This window comes from Oncorhynchus nerka, linkage group LG26 (assembly GCF_034236695.1).
Source record: "Oncorhynchus nerka isolate Pitt River linkage group LG26, Oner_Uvic_2.0, whole genome shotgun sequence".
NCBI lineage: Eukaryota > Metazoa > Chordata > Actinopteri > Salmoniformes > Salmonidae > Oncorhynchus > Oncorhynchus nerka.
The window spans coordinates 19,828,626-19,847,364 of NC_088421.1; positions in this window are offsets into that span (position 1 = coordinate 19,828,626).

Below are 18,739 nucleotides of genomic sequence, written 5' to 3' on the forward strand. Positions count from 1 at the left end.
GTAGTCATATGTATTGCCATGTAGAGCCTTTACGTAGTGCTCCTGTGCACTGGTCTAACAAGTAGCCTAATTTAGCCTTAGCCTCCCTCGTGGTGCAGTTACTATTCCACAGTGGTCGTGGTCTCGTGCTCATGCAGAATCTGGTTGCATTACGGTCATGGTTTCAGTTATATGCTTACCAGTATTTGAATCTTTATGCTGTAACTGCATTCCATTATTGTTTCTGTATTAGTAATCAGTAATTGAACATTGTAGTGCATAGATGTGTGTATTGATGTGCATACTACGCTAAGCCAGTCTATTGGTTGTATACAGGCCATACTACTATGATACGACAGGACAGGCCATAGTATATGCTAAGCTAGTTTATTAGAGGCCATATGTATCTGTGTATGATATTGTCCAACTGCGCTACTGCCAATGCTCTGTATAGTCATTACTGGATTCTATCTTAATTTCTTCATAGAACCACTCTTATACACTCACTTTTGTGAGCCATCATTACAGAGGAGTGTGGTGTGTTGAACCCAATATCTGCAATAAACCTGTTCTGAAGGCATCTGACTTGTTCTTGCCGGACAGACCAGTGGCTGAACCTTATCAACTGGCAGCTATAGCTCTCTACTAATGCCCAGTTCTAGCTGGTCCTCCTGGGTCAGACTTTAGTCTTTTTCAGGCAGACAGAAATTAGAGTTAACTCTCAAACGACATTCATGTAGAATGCAGGCATTATGAGGGTATGCTAAATAGACATTCATGTAGAATGCAGGTATTATGAGGGTATGCTAAATAGACATTCATGTAGAATGCAGGTATTATGAGGGTATGCTAAATAGACATTCATGTAGAATGCAGGTATTATGAGGGTATGCTAAATAGACATTCATGTAGAATGCAGGTATTATGAGGCTATGCTAAATAGACATTCATGTAGAATGCAGGTATTATGAGGCTATGCTAAATAGACATTCATGTAGAATGCAGGCATTATGAGGCTATGCTAAATAGACATTCATGTAGAATGCAGGTATTATGAGGGTATGCTAAATAGACATTCATGTAGAATGCAGGTATTATGAGGGTACGCTAAATAGACATTCATGTAGAATGCAGGTATTATGAGGGTATGCTAAATAGACATTCATTGGGGGTAAGACTTGTGAGATGGATAGAAAGGGATAGGACAAAATCATTCAGGAGACTTGTAACAATTTCTGTATTGTAGTAGTGGTGTGTTTTATAGAATGTAAGACTATCGAGAGTGCCAGTCAATGATCAACCAGAATAGACAACCTACCTTGAGACATTCTTATCTGTAAAGTGAAAGAGTAATGTATAACCATTCTGAATCACAAACCACAGGAGATTGCGGCATATGTACTGTTGGGTAACCATGACTGTCTAAAGGATATAATTGTAAATCTTAATAACACAGGGATATATTTTCGATGAGTTTCATCATGTAATTATTTTTAGATGAGTTTCCTCATCTTCTGCTGAAAGCCTGGTGCTTATTTTTGAACGGTGAGAGTAATGCAATCATTGAGAGATTACAAAGTTCCAAGAAGCTGACTGATGTTTCCAAAATATTCATATGCACCACAAACATCCACCGAGTGATACTTCACTTCTCTGAACTCTGTGCGCACAACTGCCTTTTCGGGTGACTTGACGCAACCGGCATCATCATTGGCAGTCTGAGACACACACAGACACCGTCATCACCGTCTCTCCTCTATGAATAATCCATGTCCTCAGAGAATCATACACCCCCCCCCCCCCCATGCTACTGAAGTGGACGTGAAAACAGTCAAATTTACATGAACTAAAAATACATTTAAAAAAGTTATATAACAGTTTTATAGTTTACGGCAGTCCTGAAGTGATCTACGTCAATAGGAAGATAAGAGTAGAAGTGACTGAATAATAGTGTTTCCCTTTTCCCCTAACCCTATGCACACAGTGTGATCCAGCAGCACGCCACAGGCCATATCAGGGTCAAGGACACCTGGCCTTATGAGACAGAGATGGTGGCCCTGCTTAGCACTTGGCTCCTGGCCTGGTGACATCTCTTTCTTCTGATGGGAATTAGCAGAACACAGTGATCAACACTGACTCCCACAGACCCAGAGCTGGCCCAGAGCAGGCCCCTGTAGTCACAGACCCAGAGTAGGCCCCTGCAGTCACAGGCCCAGAGCTGGACCCTGCAGTCACAGACCCAGAGCTGGCCCCTGGAGTCAGACCCAGAGCTGGCCCACAGCAGGCCCCTGCAGTCACAGACCCAGAGCTGGCCCCTGCAGTCACAGACCCAGAGCAGGCCCCTGTAGTCACAGACCCAGAGCTGGCACAGAGCAGGCCCCTGCAGTCACAGACCCAGAGCAGGCCCCTGCAGTCACAGACCCAGAGCTGGACCCTGCAGTCACAGACCCAGAGCTGGACCCTGCAGTCACAGACCCAGAGCTGGCCCCTGGAGTCACAGACCCAGAGCTGGCCCACAGCAGGCCCCTGCAGTCACAGACCCAGAGCTGACCCCTGCAGTCACAGACCTCAGTGATCCCACTGCTCCAAAGGGTCAGGGGGCAAGACTGTCACCACCAGAGTTAATTTAGGCCACTTATGATCCTAGCCTTGGGACACTGGATGGCTCTGCAAAGTCTCATTACTAACTTCCCAAGTCAGCATACTTTTTTTGTCACGCTATGTGGAGACCATTATATGACATACAATGGTGTGCTTTGCTGGAATGGAAAATTATTTTAACAATGTCCCCTCTGTCCCTGAACAGTCTCTGCAGCTCTGGACAGGCACACACACTGACTCACTGTAACACAGCTAATGAGAGTTGTGTGTGTGTGTGTGTGTTAGAAAGGAAGTGTGTGTGAGAAAGAGAGTGAATGTGAGTGTACCTGCAGCTCCTCACAGACACATTGATTCCATCTCCCCTTGTCAATCCCCCCTCCCACCCTCTACATCTCCTGGCTGCATTCCCTCACACACTGCTCCTTTCCTCCACTGTCATTCTGCCTCCTCTTTCTACAGTCAATAGAACAACATGGCTGCTCATTATGGGATTGCAATGGTAGAGAGTCTCTGGCAGCATGGACACATGGAACACCAGCAGATACAGCAGGTGAGCCTACAGCACCGACATGATGTTTACAGTGATTATACTATATGCATTCCAAGACAGTGTGGACACACTGGACAGGGATGTATACAGTGGTGATGCTATATGAATTCTAAGACAATGTGGACACACTGGACAGGAATATATACAGTGGTGATGCTATATGCATTCCAAGACAATGTGGACACACTGGACAGGAATATATACAGTGGTGATGCTATATGAATTCCAAGACAATGTGGACACACTGGACAGGAATGTATACAGTGATGATGCTATATGCATTCCAAGACAATGTGGACACACTGGACAGGGGTGTCTTGATCGGTCTATAGGCTTGAGGACATGGTGACTGCCTGGTCCCATTTCTTAACTTAGACCATTTACTGTGTGTGGGTAGCTATTGAGAGCCTGGATGAAGTGATCCATTCGAGTGTAACTAGACTATGTCATGTCCATCTAATTGGCAGTTCAGTGGGAGCCAGGATGATCATGTTACTAATGGGCTGCTGCAGCCATTAAGACACCACAGAGATAATCAGCTGCCAATTAATGCCTCTAATGAAGAAGGACTGGCATCACTAGAAATGACCCCAGGTTAGCTCATTGGGGAAGAATACTGGGTAACATCAAATCAAACTTTATTCGTCACATGCGCCGAATACAACAGGTGTAGACCCTACCGTGAAATGCTTACAAGCCCTTAACCAACAGTGCAGTTCAAGAAGAAAATATTTAACAAATAAACTAAAATAATAAAAAAGTAAAACTATAAAATGACAATAACGAGACTATATACAGGGGGTACCGGCACCGAGTCAATGTCTGGGGGTACAGGTTAGTCCAGGTCATTTGTACATGTTGGTAGGGCTGATAATAAACAGTGAGTAGCGGGTCAGATGCTGAGCAGTTGCCATACCACGCAGTGATGCAACCGTTCAGAATGCTCTCAGTGCTGCAGCTTTGAGGATCTAGGGACCCTTGCCAAATCTTTTCAGTCTCCTGAGGGGCCCCAGTGTTGAGGATCAGAGTGGCAGACGTGTTGTTGCCTACCCTTACCACCTGGGGGCGTCCCGTCAGGAAGTCCAGGATCCAATTGCAGAGAGAGATGTTTAGTCCCAGGGTCCTTGGAGGAAATGTCATTGAGTGATGGTATGTTTGGCTACTGGAGGAGTCAGACAAGGAGAAGTGTCATTGTCTGTCCTTCCTATTGTAACAGTGTCACTCAAATAACGTCTGTGTGATTCTGTGTGAGTACAGTACACTCCAGTCATTGTCCTTGGGATATGTATTTTTGGTCAGCAAAGAAACATCATCCAGACGTTAGTCGTCTCTAAACAAAACCCCATTACTGATTTTCTATACAGAAGACTGAATCACTAACATTCACTCAAATATACAAAAACACATTGAAAACCATCTTGTAAGTGAATGAACACACATTTAATCTGCACAATTATGTGAGATGAATGGTGTGTGTGGTATCTAGTGTGTCAGAGTGCAGATGATTGGTGTGTGTGTGTGGTGTCTAGTGTGTCAGAGTGCAGATGATTGTGTGTGTGTGTGTGTGTGTGTGGTGTCTAGTGTGTCAGAGTGCAGATGATTGGTGTGTGAGTCCAGTGGATGATTCATTAGAAGACTTAATTACTTTGGTGGTTAGACACTGGGACTGGGCTAGAGCGTGAGACACTATCTGTGTCACAGCCATTTAAGCAATAAAGACAGGATAACTGCTTGTGAAGCCTGTAGACATCATCGCCGAGCAGCGCTGGGGGACCTGTGACAAGGGTGGAAGGAGAGGAGAGGAAGAAGGATGGCAGCGGCTAACTGTGCCTCTCTTAAGAGCATACAGGACAGATGAGAGAGAGGACTGTGACATGGGTTGGTAAAGAATGAAACAGGCTTGGGTTGTTGGACCACGGAATAATAATGTACAACTCCTCATCCCCATTCAAATTTATCAGCCTCCCTGTGGCACATGGGAAATAGGAGACTTGAACAACTACATGCCCTTTTCATCAGTGACTCTCATAGGGCCATCTTTCTAGAGCAATTGTCATTGTCAAGGAAATGTCAATAAAGTTAGGTTTCTATTGAGTACAGGCCGAAGCCCCTGTGTGTTTCTCTGCAGTACTGCATGGAGCAAAAAATCAGTGCAATTAGGCATAGTCTCTGACACAGGTGGATGGAGAGAACACACTCTGGACTAATGATCCAGGAAAATGGCCTTTAGTATCTATCCAAACACCACCCAGCTCTGACAGCAATACCCTGGATAGACACAGAACATATTAAATCTCTCCGGAGCCAGAACCAGAGCTTCGCACCAACCAAGAGAGACATCAATCATCTGGAGGCCGGGTCTGGAGCCACCGGGCCAAATCCAACTGAGAGACTCCACAGCAACTCCATTACAGAAATATGGAGCAGTCATACTGTACCTTGCTAAACAATGCAAACCAGCACAGGGATGACCTCAGCAGAGTACAAGTACCAGTTCTGCCCCACAGTCCTGGTGGTGTGAGTCATCACAGACACATCATGTAGCAAAACATTTGGCTCCTGACTAAGATACATAAGCCCCGTTTATACCTGGTTCTAACATGCGTCCTATGTTCTGATCTTGTCCACATTCTGATTGTACCAACATTTTTAGACAGGTGTAGATCATTAAAAGACGCATTGTGATCTGATTGTGATCAGATCTTATAAGTGTTAACAGACAAGATCAGGTCAAGAGTGCAGGAAGCGTGTACTGTGTTTAAATGGGGAAAACAAACTCCAGTAGAATCAAAGTTCAGTAGGCTACGGCAGGTCAAGGTGAGTCAAATTCGAAAGATGTGCCTTTCAAGTCAAAAAGTGAGCTGAATACATATGAACAGCCTTTCTAGGGATGGTGCCCAGTAGGAACCCCGGAGTAAACAGTGTTCTCATAATGCACAAAGAATGTGTTTGCAGTGACAACACAAAATCTCCAGTCAAAAGCATGTGGCCTAAAACAGATTGATCTCTGTCTGATCTCAGTCAGCACTACTGCTCTACAGAAGCCAGGCTCTTGGACAGCCTCTTGCTTCTGAGAGGGACTTGACTGTCAGTCTTAGCCCACCAGAGGAATAGTGACAAAGCTGATGAAGGCTGCTGAGAGCTGAGCTGCTGATGAGACAGATGCTGAGGGTGTCAGAGACCCAAACTATTAAACACAGCTTAGAGATGCTCACATGGCTGCTGTGGAAGACGGGGAGAGTGGCACGAAGGCTGGCACTGAAAACATGCTGGTTGTCTATTAAGCCTCTTTCTAAAAGTAATGTTAAATAAATGTAATGATACAATTTAGTATCTTTATTAAAGAGGCTTTTACAATGAATGAGTGACCCATTTGTGTTACGTCTGAAATGATTACATATGATCATTGAACTAGAGCACATTCAAAACACATTTGACATCAACCCTGCGCAGGTCCTAAAACCTGGCACAGTGATATTGAATAATCCCTGGTATGACACAGGCAGAGGAGTGGTGTGACACAGCAATAATCCCAGGACGTGGCTCTCACCCCAGGTCACCATAGGGACCGGCTCCTAATCCAAGGTCACTTTCTCAACCAACCAGTCTGGTGAAAACATAACATAACTATGTTACAACAGGACAATAACTGAATACATGGGAAAATGTTCCATTAAACTGCTATCTTGTATTGTAGAGTTTGTTTACAATATCAGGCTACATACACTACAAACAATTTATGATAGAGTAAATCTATTTACAGCGAGACAACACATTCCCCCACAGATTTATTGTGAGAGTCAAACTGTGAAGAAATACTGGACTTGAAAGTGGGAGACAGTGCCATAAAAATGCAAATCCAAGGTAATTGTAGAGAAGAAGCAAAACAAACCAGATTATTTCATTTTGGACAGAGTGAACTAATTCCTTATTGATGTTACAGAACTGACATCCCTGTGGCCTTTTACCAAGTTATGTATAGTAGATGTAAGGACAGGTGCAGTATTTGAGACTTTTGTTTTCAAAACATACTCTACTTTAGAATTTCATAGAACTTACTACTTGATATAAAATTACATCTATCACTCGTTGAAAAGTTCAGTCCTTTTGAGGAGAACTAGTTTTGCTTCATTGCATTTATAATGTAGATTCTGAATAGGTAAATAAACCAGCTCCAGCAAGACCTGTGAAGAAATAATAGGCACCACAAGTACTGAGGATCTGTCCATAGCCCTGCCTAGGCAGGTGCTGAAGGACAGCCTTGACACTCATTGCTGTCCATGGTCCTGTGGAGGTGCTGAAAGGGCAGCTCTAAAATGAGTCTCTGTGGTCCCACAATCACAATTAAACATTTTGTTTTGTTTTGAGTGACTCGGTGTTGTTTATTCAAGGTCAAAGTTCTGAACACCCTCCTATCTTGATCCCACTTTAGTGCATAATATCAACACGTTTATCAGATTTGATGGAGAAAATACTAATTTAAACAACTCTTTTTTTATGCTGTCATGCAGCGTGTTTGCTGTATCGAGACGGAAATTCAGAGAGCTGTTATTCAATTTCAGTAAGATCAAACAAAGGCCTGGTATGAAACCAATCTCTCTCTCATTGTGGTAAATATCATTCTTCCCTGCCTCACAGAGAAAAATATTTTCAACCCACACCAACTGTAAATGAGGACAATCCATTGCAATTCACTTTCTTAGATGTGTGCAACACACTAACAAGTGTCCTAACCCCAGCCCCTCCACAGCTCAGTGCTAAATTGTGTCGTGACTGTTCTAATCTCCAGCTCATAAATCAAAAATTCATGAAAAAACAGGTCAGCAACGGCCGTTCCAATTTCTATGGATGTAGGTAGCTGTTTTGATAATCCCACAATGGCTACAATAATTTGATATCGAAATGACATAAACATATATGAAAGGCCTCGAATGGGTCAGTGTTATCATGGAAAGTGTATCCTTACAGGCTTTACAAAGTAAACTGTGAACATTGAAAACCGTTTAAAGCTTTTAACTAATAGTGGGTTTATAGAGAGAGACTGCTTTAGCCGGTGGTCTTATGACAGATAACCAGGCTTTGATACAGGCCCAGTAAGACCAATGCAGCGCTCTATTCCACACAAGGTGAGCCCTATGGGCTGGGTCAGAGGCCCATTTAATCCCTTATGGCGTGACTCACTCTGTAGTTATGTTATTGTCTCGTGGTGCCTGCGATGCCACAATTTAACACTAACACAGGGATTATTGTTAACGTTATTTGATTCTTTCATAATTATTTCACCGTGGGAAAAGCCTGACATGCTCCACCAACCTTGACTACCTAGGTCAGCTTTCAATTCAGAGACTGAAATATACACAAAACTAAATAATTATTTTGAAGAAATGGTTCCATTTGAATCTATTTGCATTATATGCTCTAGTAGAGCAAGTTGCAAAGACATAGGATCAAACTCAGTGAATTACTTTAAACTGGACTTCGCTGGCTCACAAACAGACAAAGCAATCACAAATGGCAAAAGTTTGTGCTGACATCAGCAAATGCAGTCGAAGAAGAGCAAACATTTTCCCTCCAAATCCTAGTAACCAATTTTGAAGGAAGGCACAAAAATATCATGACCCCACATAAACATTTACCTGCTGCAGCATGCCTGACATATCTAGCCTTTAGAGGGCCTCTGCTGCTTTAATATTGATAATGCTCTGCTGAGGGGAAAACTCATTTTGCAGAGATGGAGGCGGGACTGTGCTCCCCAGGTGCCTGTTTGGGGGAGAGTGTTTGACCTTGAAAATGGAATATGGCAGGCCTGGTAATTAAAAGAGCTTCTCCCCTCACTTAGTTTGGACTACAGAGAACTATTCCCAGAACCTGACCTCTCACTCCTGACTGGAGTGGTGAGGAGTCTACCATTTCTGGAAGAGACTTCACCGTACATTTTCTGGATTCAGGTTCACTCAAACATCATTTTAAGCTTTGTTTTACTATTGACAGTTACAGCTGATGTGTATATCAATTTGCTCTCCTTAAATATTTGCCATCTGCAGTATATGTTTCAGTCTCTGAATGGTTTTAATCAAACCTTTCGCAGCCTGCTCTGAATATCAGTGAATAAAAACTACAATCTGTGTCCTGAATTAGCCTGGGTGTGCATGTGCACCCAGCTATATCCTGTCCCAAGCTTGTTTTCCCTGGCTAAACTAGCTGAACTACGGTAGTTTTCATTGCCAAACTTCATAGATACTGTACCTTCCACTTAAACTCATTTGCTAGTTATAGGATCAAGTAACAAAGAAATTAGCTGGAAAGAGACTTGATTTATTGATTTGTGGAATAGTCATGACTGGTTTGAGACTATCTGTTGTGTCGTAAGACAATGGTGGGGAAGGATATCATTGTTAACGTGGATCCAAGTACAGTTTTGCGATCCACCGGCATCATTGGCGTAGGGTTAGCTGACTGAGATACATACTGAGATACAAGCATCCCTCTCCCTACTTGGCTCCATGGGATATGAAGTGATTTTGCCAACACAGCCAGATATCTACAGTCTTGTACCCTTAACTTTTTGTTGATTAAATCTGACTTTATTAATATAATGAGCAATCCAGGAATGTCATGAGTTCATTGACATGAGAGAACTATAGAAAATAGCAATTCTACAGAGTGCCAATGGCTATAATGAATGGCTGAATTACTTCCTCCACCTCACCACTCTATGCCAGCCTGACAGGGAGTTGTTTAGGGTTAACTTCTAGCTCGTCTAGAAAACAGACATCTGTCACTGAGAGGACATGGAGGGCAGACGGCTTGAGCTACAGTAAAATAAAAGTATGTGAGGAATTGCATGAATCAGTAACACCTCTCTAAGTTAGACTGTACTTGCAGAATGTTCATACTTTCTCTCTGCCATTTTCTCCCAACCCTTAATTCAAGACAACTCTTACAAGTTAAGGTGAAGTAACTTTGCTGGCATGTGATGGCAGGCAAAGTTAACGAGGAAAGGCTGTGTGATCCAGAGACGGACAGCAGTACTGTATGTTAAACATGACACACTGTCAGATGCAATAGTCATTGTAGTCCTCTCTGCTGAGCTCTTGTTTTCAGAAGTGGGACCATATGAGAGTACTGTCCAAGGTAACATATCCTTGCTTGATAAACATTTCATGGCGCTCCTCATCAATCAAAGCCATTCTACCGTGTATTCACTCATGTTATTCTTCTCTTCACAAAACAAATGGGAGTAGTGCTCTAACAAATGAATCATACCGACGCCCACTAGACGTTACTTGTGCAATCACACTCAGACACATGCAGACACGCACGCACGCACACACCTAGATACATGTATGTTAAACCATGGATGTCATTGGTAGAGGAATAGCATGAGTCCAGTGCCTTTAACTCACGGGTGACTCATACTGCACCTTGTAGGAAAGAAAGGGTACACATGCTGTTTTCCTTACAAATGTAATAGATGGTGTTATTTTTCCCTTGAACCAGGCTACTGTGTTGTGTAGGGTAAACTAGCTGTGGGTAATGGCACATGTGGGAGGCCTTCTGAGTGGAGGCTGGTTACTGATACATAAAGATGATTGCAGAGCGTGAATGTGTTCCTGGTGCCTCGTCGTGGTGTTTGTTCATCGTTATGTCTGTGTGACTCTGATCCCCTGGCATCAGTCAGCCCCCTCTCTGTTCTGCCATTCAGACTCTGAGTAATGGCCTGGGTGACAAAGCCTGTCTGGGTGCCATTTGTGGCCAGCTTCACTGACTGGAAGAAGAGTGAAGTGATGATTCTTCCCAAAGTGGGGGATATTTAAAGATCAGAGCTGGCAACACAACCCATGGCCTGGCCTGGCCAAAGATGTGGGCAAGCCTAGGGTAGGGTACGTATGAAATCTACTGAGTTGTTTTGTAAATGATTGTTTTGTAAATTATTATTTATGCACTGACCTGTAAGGCACCTGAACCAGTCAAGTGTTACTAACATGTCAAAGAGAACCCTTGAGAGTTCACCAGTCCACATACTTTGTAAAACATGGCATCATACAACACCATTGAATTAAGAGCCTTTCTTTGCCACATAACAATCTGCTATTTCTTCAGACTATAATAGACTGAAGGATAACAAATCAAAACACTGGTGTATGTTCACTACATTCAATGACCATACTTCCACCATCATTAGTAACTACAGGCAATACAACAGCTCAGCATGAACCCTGCCATACCTCAGACGGTAGCCATTAATAACCACAGAGGATTGTTCCTCTAATGGGAGGGATTTTAAGTTAATGTCACTGGACTCCTCAGCAAAGTCAGGGTAACTATCAGTTCCAATCGCTAATGTTTCTAATGCCCACTGACTTTCTATCCAGTCATTAACCCATTTACAAAACATTAGAATTGGTGGTGTTTCTTGGTTTGAAAAGCAAGGCAAATACATACTGCAGCTACCCTGGTGAGAGTAAAATGTAAGACACAGGTAAGGGAGATCCTGTCCGATGATACAATATTTTTCAAAACGCAAATAGATAAGGACTATTTACTTTGACTGAAAGAGGTGCCGATACTCAGCTCCAGTGAGCTCCTGCCCAAGTCAAGAACTGAGTATTTACCTGTTTATCATAAATCACATATGCTGGTGTTATCTACATAATTGTCAGCTGCCAGCACAGTGTTCTGTAAGGGAGGTTTGACTCTCTTATATACCTGGAAGACAGCAAAGGTAATCCAAAGCATTCTGTTTACATCGCAGAGACGCATCTGTTTGTGTCAGGTGGATGAGACAGGTGGCTCCAGACATGTAGAGAGGGAGGTGTGGTGTGTGCGAGTGTGTCCGCAGAGGGTACAAAGTTGTGCTACAATCATGCGATGTCATCTGGGTGGAGCAGAGCACACACAAAGCATCTGGTCCTCAGCACAGAGAGAGGTTTGATAGAGATCCCAGAGTCCCAGAGCAGAGTACAGCCTAATCTCTACCAGAAGGTACTGCGCCTGGAAACAAAATAACACAGATTGCTCCTCATGGACCCTGTATATACAATATACACGTTCACACATACAGTACATGAATGGAAATGAACAAAGATCCCTCCCATTCACACACACACAGTTTTCCCTTTGACAATACACAAATCACAATCTTTTCGGATGTGATGGAAGCACTCATCATAATAGACAAAAGGGAACCATCGTAGCTACACTTAGCATGATGGATTTTAGCTCCACATTCATTAATAGAATGGCTGAACATTGTCGCGCCATTGTAATAACATATCTGCCATTATTGTGGCAATTTAGTTACAGATATGCATATGATATTCTAATGCCTTTAGAGGCCTTGGATCTCTATTTCTTCACCTCTCAGTGTGCAGCCCTGTCCTCCCCCTCCTCGTCTCATATTGGTATTCCATCTCATGTACTTCAGATCTTTGCCGTTGTTCTTTTTGTCACTGAAGATTCTGACGCAATGCTATTCACAAAGGCTCCGACAATGCAGCCGAGGGGGAGGGAGGGGGCGGCGACAGCAGCCTTCATCTGTAAACTACTCAAAAGCCCAGTCCCTCATACTTACAAGTGCTGAAAACATCAATGCTTCCATCTCTGGTTTGTGATAAACATCAAACATGTCCAAAAGCTAAATGTACACTGTATAAGTTCATTTATGCTTTGGTCTTCTGTAAACAACACCCTCACGTCCGTCTCTTTCAAATGCAAACATACGATACACGCTCGTACGCACACATGCATGCATGCACACACACAAACACACAAAGAAAACATTTTGTAAGTTGCTCTGGATAAGAGCGTCTGCTAAATGACTTAAATGTAATGTAAATGTAGTCTTAGCACCTGTAACTCGCCATGGATGATTAAAGTTTTTATTTTTTATTATCCACTAACGTTTAATGAATGGTGCCAACAAGAAGAGGAGGATATTAAAGAAATGAAACAAGAAGAAGAGTTAGTAAATGTAGAATCACCTTTTGTTGAAAAATGGATAGTTTGGGAAATAATGTTGATTTTAATGCTGGTAGCTCATTGTATAAAAGCAATAATACACTCGAGTCCATGTGTTATGACATTTTTATCATGGTAAAATGTCATAACACATGGCCTCTCATGTATTATTGCTTAAATAGATCATTTCCCGTAATAGTTTCCAGTAAATGTTCAGATAAATTCTGGTAATATTCTCTCCTATTTACAACCCTACTCCGTGAATCCTTCCCGACCTTCTACCGTTGTCCTCAGCTACCCTGTACATCTCTCATGGCTGGCCTGGGTATTTTAATCAACCATCCCATTTACACTCCACCATCCTGCCATCCTGTTCCCACTACTAATGCCATTATAGTTTTGCAGATAATGCAGCCAGAGCTGAGGACGTAGCAATGGTGGATCAGTAGAACAATCAAAAACAACCCAGGATGTCTATCTTCTCCCTGTCCTCTTCCTCCCAACACCACGCAGCCTTAACACTACTCCACCCAGTAGGATCTGCCCATACAAAGAAGACATCTGGCCAATTACTTGCATATAGAGGAGTAGAACTGGATGTGTTTCCACACACTGTGCTGAGCAGAGTGATGCTTTCTTTGCCTGGCAGGTTGGAGGTGCAATATTGATCCTTGGGATAATATGGCAGCAGGATACTGTGTAGGAAAACATGAGATGGCTCCCAAGTCAATAAAACACCACCTTCTCCTCAGAAGGCTATTTACTGTGTAATAGTGCTGAAAGACACCTGGTTCCACACCTCATAGAGAGGGTGATGTGTTTTATAGGCTACGCCTCAGCCCTCAATGGGTGAAATGAAAACACTCAACTGACCCACATTGAAATGCTGAAAGTGTTTCTGGGAAAAGCCCTAATGTAATGAAAATGCTGAGTTCATCACGGGTTTGAACAACAACTAATCAAACAAACAGCAAGCACAGCTTATAAATAATCATGATGAACAAGCATATACTGTATGAGAGCAGTCATACATTTTCTTCCATTAGTCTTGTTTTTGATATCAACAAAAGTGAGAACAGAGCAGGAATAATATTCTGTAATAATCTATACCAAACAAATAGCAACTGCTATGATGGAGCTCAGTTCAAACACAGATGGTGTATTAACAATGCTAGGACAGGTTAGAGTTCAAACCCAGACTTTACATGCCACTCTATACCCTTGACAAGTCATTCATATTAAGTCCCCCTTCATCCATTGATATAAAGCGGTCTCCACCCCTCACATGCACTGGTCAGCCCTGGACCAATAGTTGGAGAGGTCAAAGTAACATCAGTTAACCAGTGTGGATGGAACAGAGGCTTATCTGCAAGGCCAGTTATTCCCAGAGTTGTAACCTTAGCACCTTTTTTCTAAGAGTGTACTGTTATCTAGAACCTTAAAGGGTTCTTTCAGCTGTCCCCATAGAACACTTTGAAGAACCTCTTTTGGTTCCAGGTATAACCCTTTCTACAGAGGGTTCTACATGGATACCAAAAAGGGTTCTTCCTAGAACTAAATAACACTTTTGGAACCTGTTTTTCTAAGAGTGTAGCTGTGAGACCAAACAACACAGCAGGCAGGTAGAGTTTGGTACTTAGACCTCCCATTAGTCAGGCTTTCAGTCAGTTAGGCAGTCAGTCAGCCAGTGTGAGGAAGAGTGAGCTGGGCACTGCCCTCAAACTGTCGTCCCAGCCTCACCCCACTGACCCTCATTCCCAGACTCGCCCAGGTGCCCGCTTGCATTGCTGTGCAATTGGAGCAAAACCCATAAATCACCTTCCCCCGCTCTGTCTGTCACTAAAAAAAAACTTCCCCGCCAGCTGGGAAGCACAGCTTGGCTCGCAGGTTAGCAAGACAGGAGAAGAAAACAATAACTCCAGCAGGTATTACCACGTTATAGACTTGATAGGCTGGCAGGATTCAGAGGGAGGGCAGCAAACATGGGCGCCACTGATTGTTTTATTAATAGCGAATTGATTGTAGCTCATAAAAAAGGATTTACAGCAGAGAGAGCATGGCTTTGATTGATTCAGGTATTAAAAAGGCAGTTCACTATCCTCAACACAAAAACAATATGCCTATTGTTTCTTATCCAGACCTTGGTAAAGTATCTGTTAAACATCTGTACATTTGGCACATGGTCTTCAGTCTATAGGTGTGAGGTGGGAGCCACAAATAAACAATACAGGGCTAACATAGATAGGAAGCCTAATGTAAGTATAGAGAATACAGACCCTTGCCTGATCAATTCTAACATCCGTCACATCTTATCAGTAGATTGCACCTATGATTCCCACATAAGGCGCCAATCATGGCTCATGCTTGACTAAGTATGATTCATATGTGCACACTCGTACCTACACTCCCCTTGGACACTCGTGCCTACACTCCCCTTGGACACTCGTGCCTACACTCCCCTTGGACACTCGTGCCTACACTCCCCTTGGACACTCGTGCCTACACTCCCCTTGGACACTCGTGCCTACACTCCCCTTTGACACACTGAGCACGGTTAGATGCACACAATAATACAATTATTGTGGATAGTCACATTCATATATTAGTTTGTTTAAAAATGTTGCATGCTTGGAAGAATAACAATTTCCCTAATATTATTGTTTACATGGACACATCTGAAATCAGGCTACTGATGGGACTTTTGATAAATGCAGGAAAAAAATCGACAATCAAAATAAAAGTTCTACCACAGTGACCATGATATTTTTTGGAATACTATTTGATTCTGACTTTGGACATATAAAGTTTGTATGTGAATACTATTTCTAAGAGAGAGAGAGAGAGAAACTTTCAGCTTTTCCGAACTCACTTCACTCGCCCATAAGAGGGAGGCTTGTGTTACCGGTGCTGGCACATGTACAGATCAAATATACCGCAGGAACCGCAACCTAGACTCACACACGCTGCTATGAGATCCTGTGGTATAATGGCAACAAAAAACCATACTTAACTAATTCAAACAGATGACAGTGCATGGCATGAAACCAGCAATCCGAGCACTTGTTGTTAAGCAGACTGAACGTGTGTCATTCGGACAACTGCAACGACAGCAGGGGGAGAGATGGGGCTCCAGCTTGGAGGGTTCAGATCGGAACAGACACCTCAATAACATCATTGATTTAGTGAGACTTTATTTTAAGGGTCCGTAATAAACCATTTATATGGCATGTATAAAGTGTGTGTTAACCATTTATTAACCATTACTCACATATTTATAAACAATTGACTAATCATTAGTAAAGTATTTTTGCAGCCCCTAATCTAAAGTGAGCGCTGTTTATGCTTTATTAATACTTTATAAATGTATTGAGTGAACATTTCTCACAAAAAGATGGGCATGCTATTGGTAGACATTCCAGCAGCACCTGGTCAAGGAATAAGCACACAACATAGGATATTTAAGGAAATATATATACAGTTGTGAAGTACCTTACTAACTTTTTTTGCAGGAGTAATGAATAATAAATGGTGAGCAAACTGTTGGTAAATGCCTTATAAATGGTTTATTACGGACCCTTAAAACAAAGTGTAACCTTTGATTTTCAGTGAGCAACAAACTGATTGGATTCATATCTGAATCTTCAAATCAAATGTTTAAACGAGACAGGTTGTTAGCAGTGAACTGACGTAGTTACACAGCAACATGTAGTCATTGAATGTCTTGAACACAAAGAACTGAGGTGGAAGCACCCAGATCAGGACACAACCTTAGTGTAATGGGGCTGGGCTAGATAATAACACGGGTAACTGCTCCTTTCTATTGCTCTGCACAAGGCAAGCCTCATAGGTCTGGGGAAACTATTCAAACTGAAATTACAATTTAGCACGGCAGCCCTCAGGAACATTACAATGAAATTCTGCAAATTTCCAACACTCACCTGAGGCAAAGAACATAATGAATTTTTATTGTTCTGTGCAGGCAATCAGTACAGAATTGAGTGAGGACTGTGAGCATTTAAAGCCACAATGGATCATTTCCATTTCTGCAGTCAGAGAGAGGGAAAAGGACAGTGGGGGTCCATTTTTTTATCATCTCCGTTGTCACACAATGGGACGAATACACTAAGCTCAACACAGTTCAAGTCAACCAGGAAGATATCCCAATCCCAAAACCTTTTATCAAAATCTTCTCATATATCAGGTGTACATCTGCAGATCAGTAGTGTACTCCATCAGTCACTGTGCATGCGCCACGTTGAAGACTTCTTCTCTAGCTCTAATCACGTTGAGTAAGGGAAATCCCCAGCCTTGGCATGAGCACACCGTACGCCGGTCCCTGCCACAGAGGGCCAGTCTGAACCCTTTCATCTACTGAGAGTGTGAGATGCTTTTAATCCGGACCCGGCTGCCCTTGATTCTAACTGACGCTAGGATCAATCAGATTACACTGAAGCATATGCTGGAACAAAGGAGAGGAACGCCAAGGCATGTTGTCATACTATTCACTTTACAAGTACAAGTTATAGGATACAATTCTGACAGTACTGCTAAGAATAATGTAAACTGCTGCTTAAGTATAGGTTACAAACTTCCATCAATTTAAAGTGATGGTACTGTACTCAAGGACTGACCCCCCTCACCCCTCTCTCTTTCTCTGTTGTGATTAACCAGGCATGGTCTAATTGTCTCAGTTGAAGATCCAACAGACTGATCTAAACCATAGAGATCCATTCAAATGCTATTATTATTCTAATTCCTAATTCTATGGTTCTAACCATGAACTTGTTGTTGAGTCATGCTCAGAATGATTGAAATGCCCACCAATGGTACTCAGTCAGTTTGTGATCCAAAACAATATATTAATGCAGTGGATGACATGACAGGAGTGAGAGAACAGGGTCTGACAGCCAGACAGAAATGTTTGCGTAATAAAGTGGAGATAAAAAGCTTTGTTTGACTGCGTGGAATAAGAAACCCATAGGATATGCATGAGGTTGTTGGGCTCACTGCTCAAGACATTTCTTATGAAAAGACTGAGGGCTTAGAGATGACTGAAAAAGATAGATGGAGAGAGAGAGAGAGATCATGAGGACATACAGTATTGTACAGACACAAACGTGGGGTATGGTTGGCTGTGATGTACACGGGGCTCCTGTCTGGTGCAGAAAAGCAGAGAGGCGACATCCGGTCCAGACATTGCTGCAGTGCAGAGTACAGAGCTGCTGATGAGAATGGAAACAGCACAACCAGATGGCTGAAAAACAGCTTAGCAGCTCGCTCAACCACAGAGCTGTAGTTGCTCCCAAACCCTAACACAACGATGGCATATCAATATTTGGCACATCTGAATTATATTCCTGTACTATCCAGTATATCTAACTGTGGCTTAAAATGTTTTGGATTAAAGCATTGATTAATGCTGATCAATTATTTCCTCAGACTCCGTTTACTGTAATTCCTCAGCACTCCTGGATTTACAGGACATCATAGAAATCAATTGTCAAGTCAGACGTTTGCTCTCTATAACCTGGACGGGACCTGCACATTTCGTAGCGAATTGCTTCCAATAAAAAGCCAGTAAATGTGGTTGAGCGAGGCAATTAATGTACTCCCTGTTTAGTGCAGTTCACCACGTTGTTGTGTTGGCCC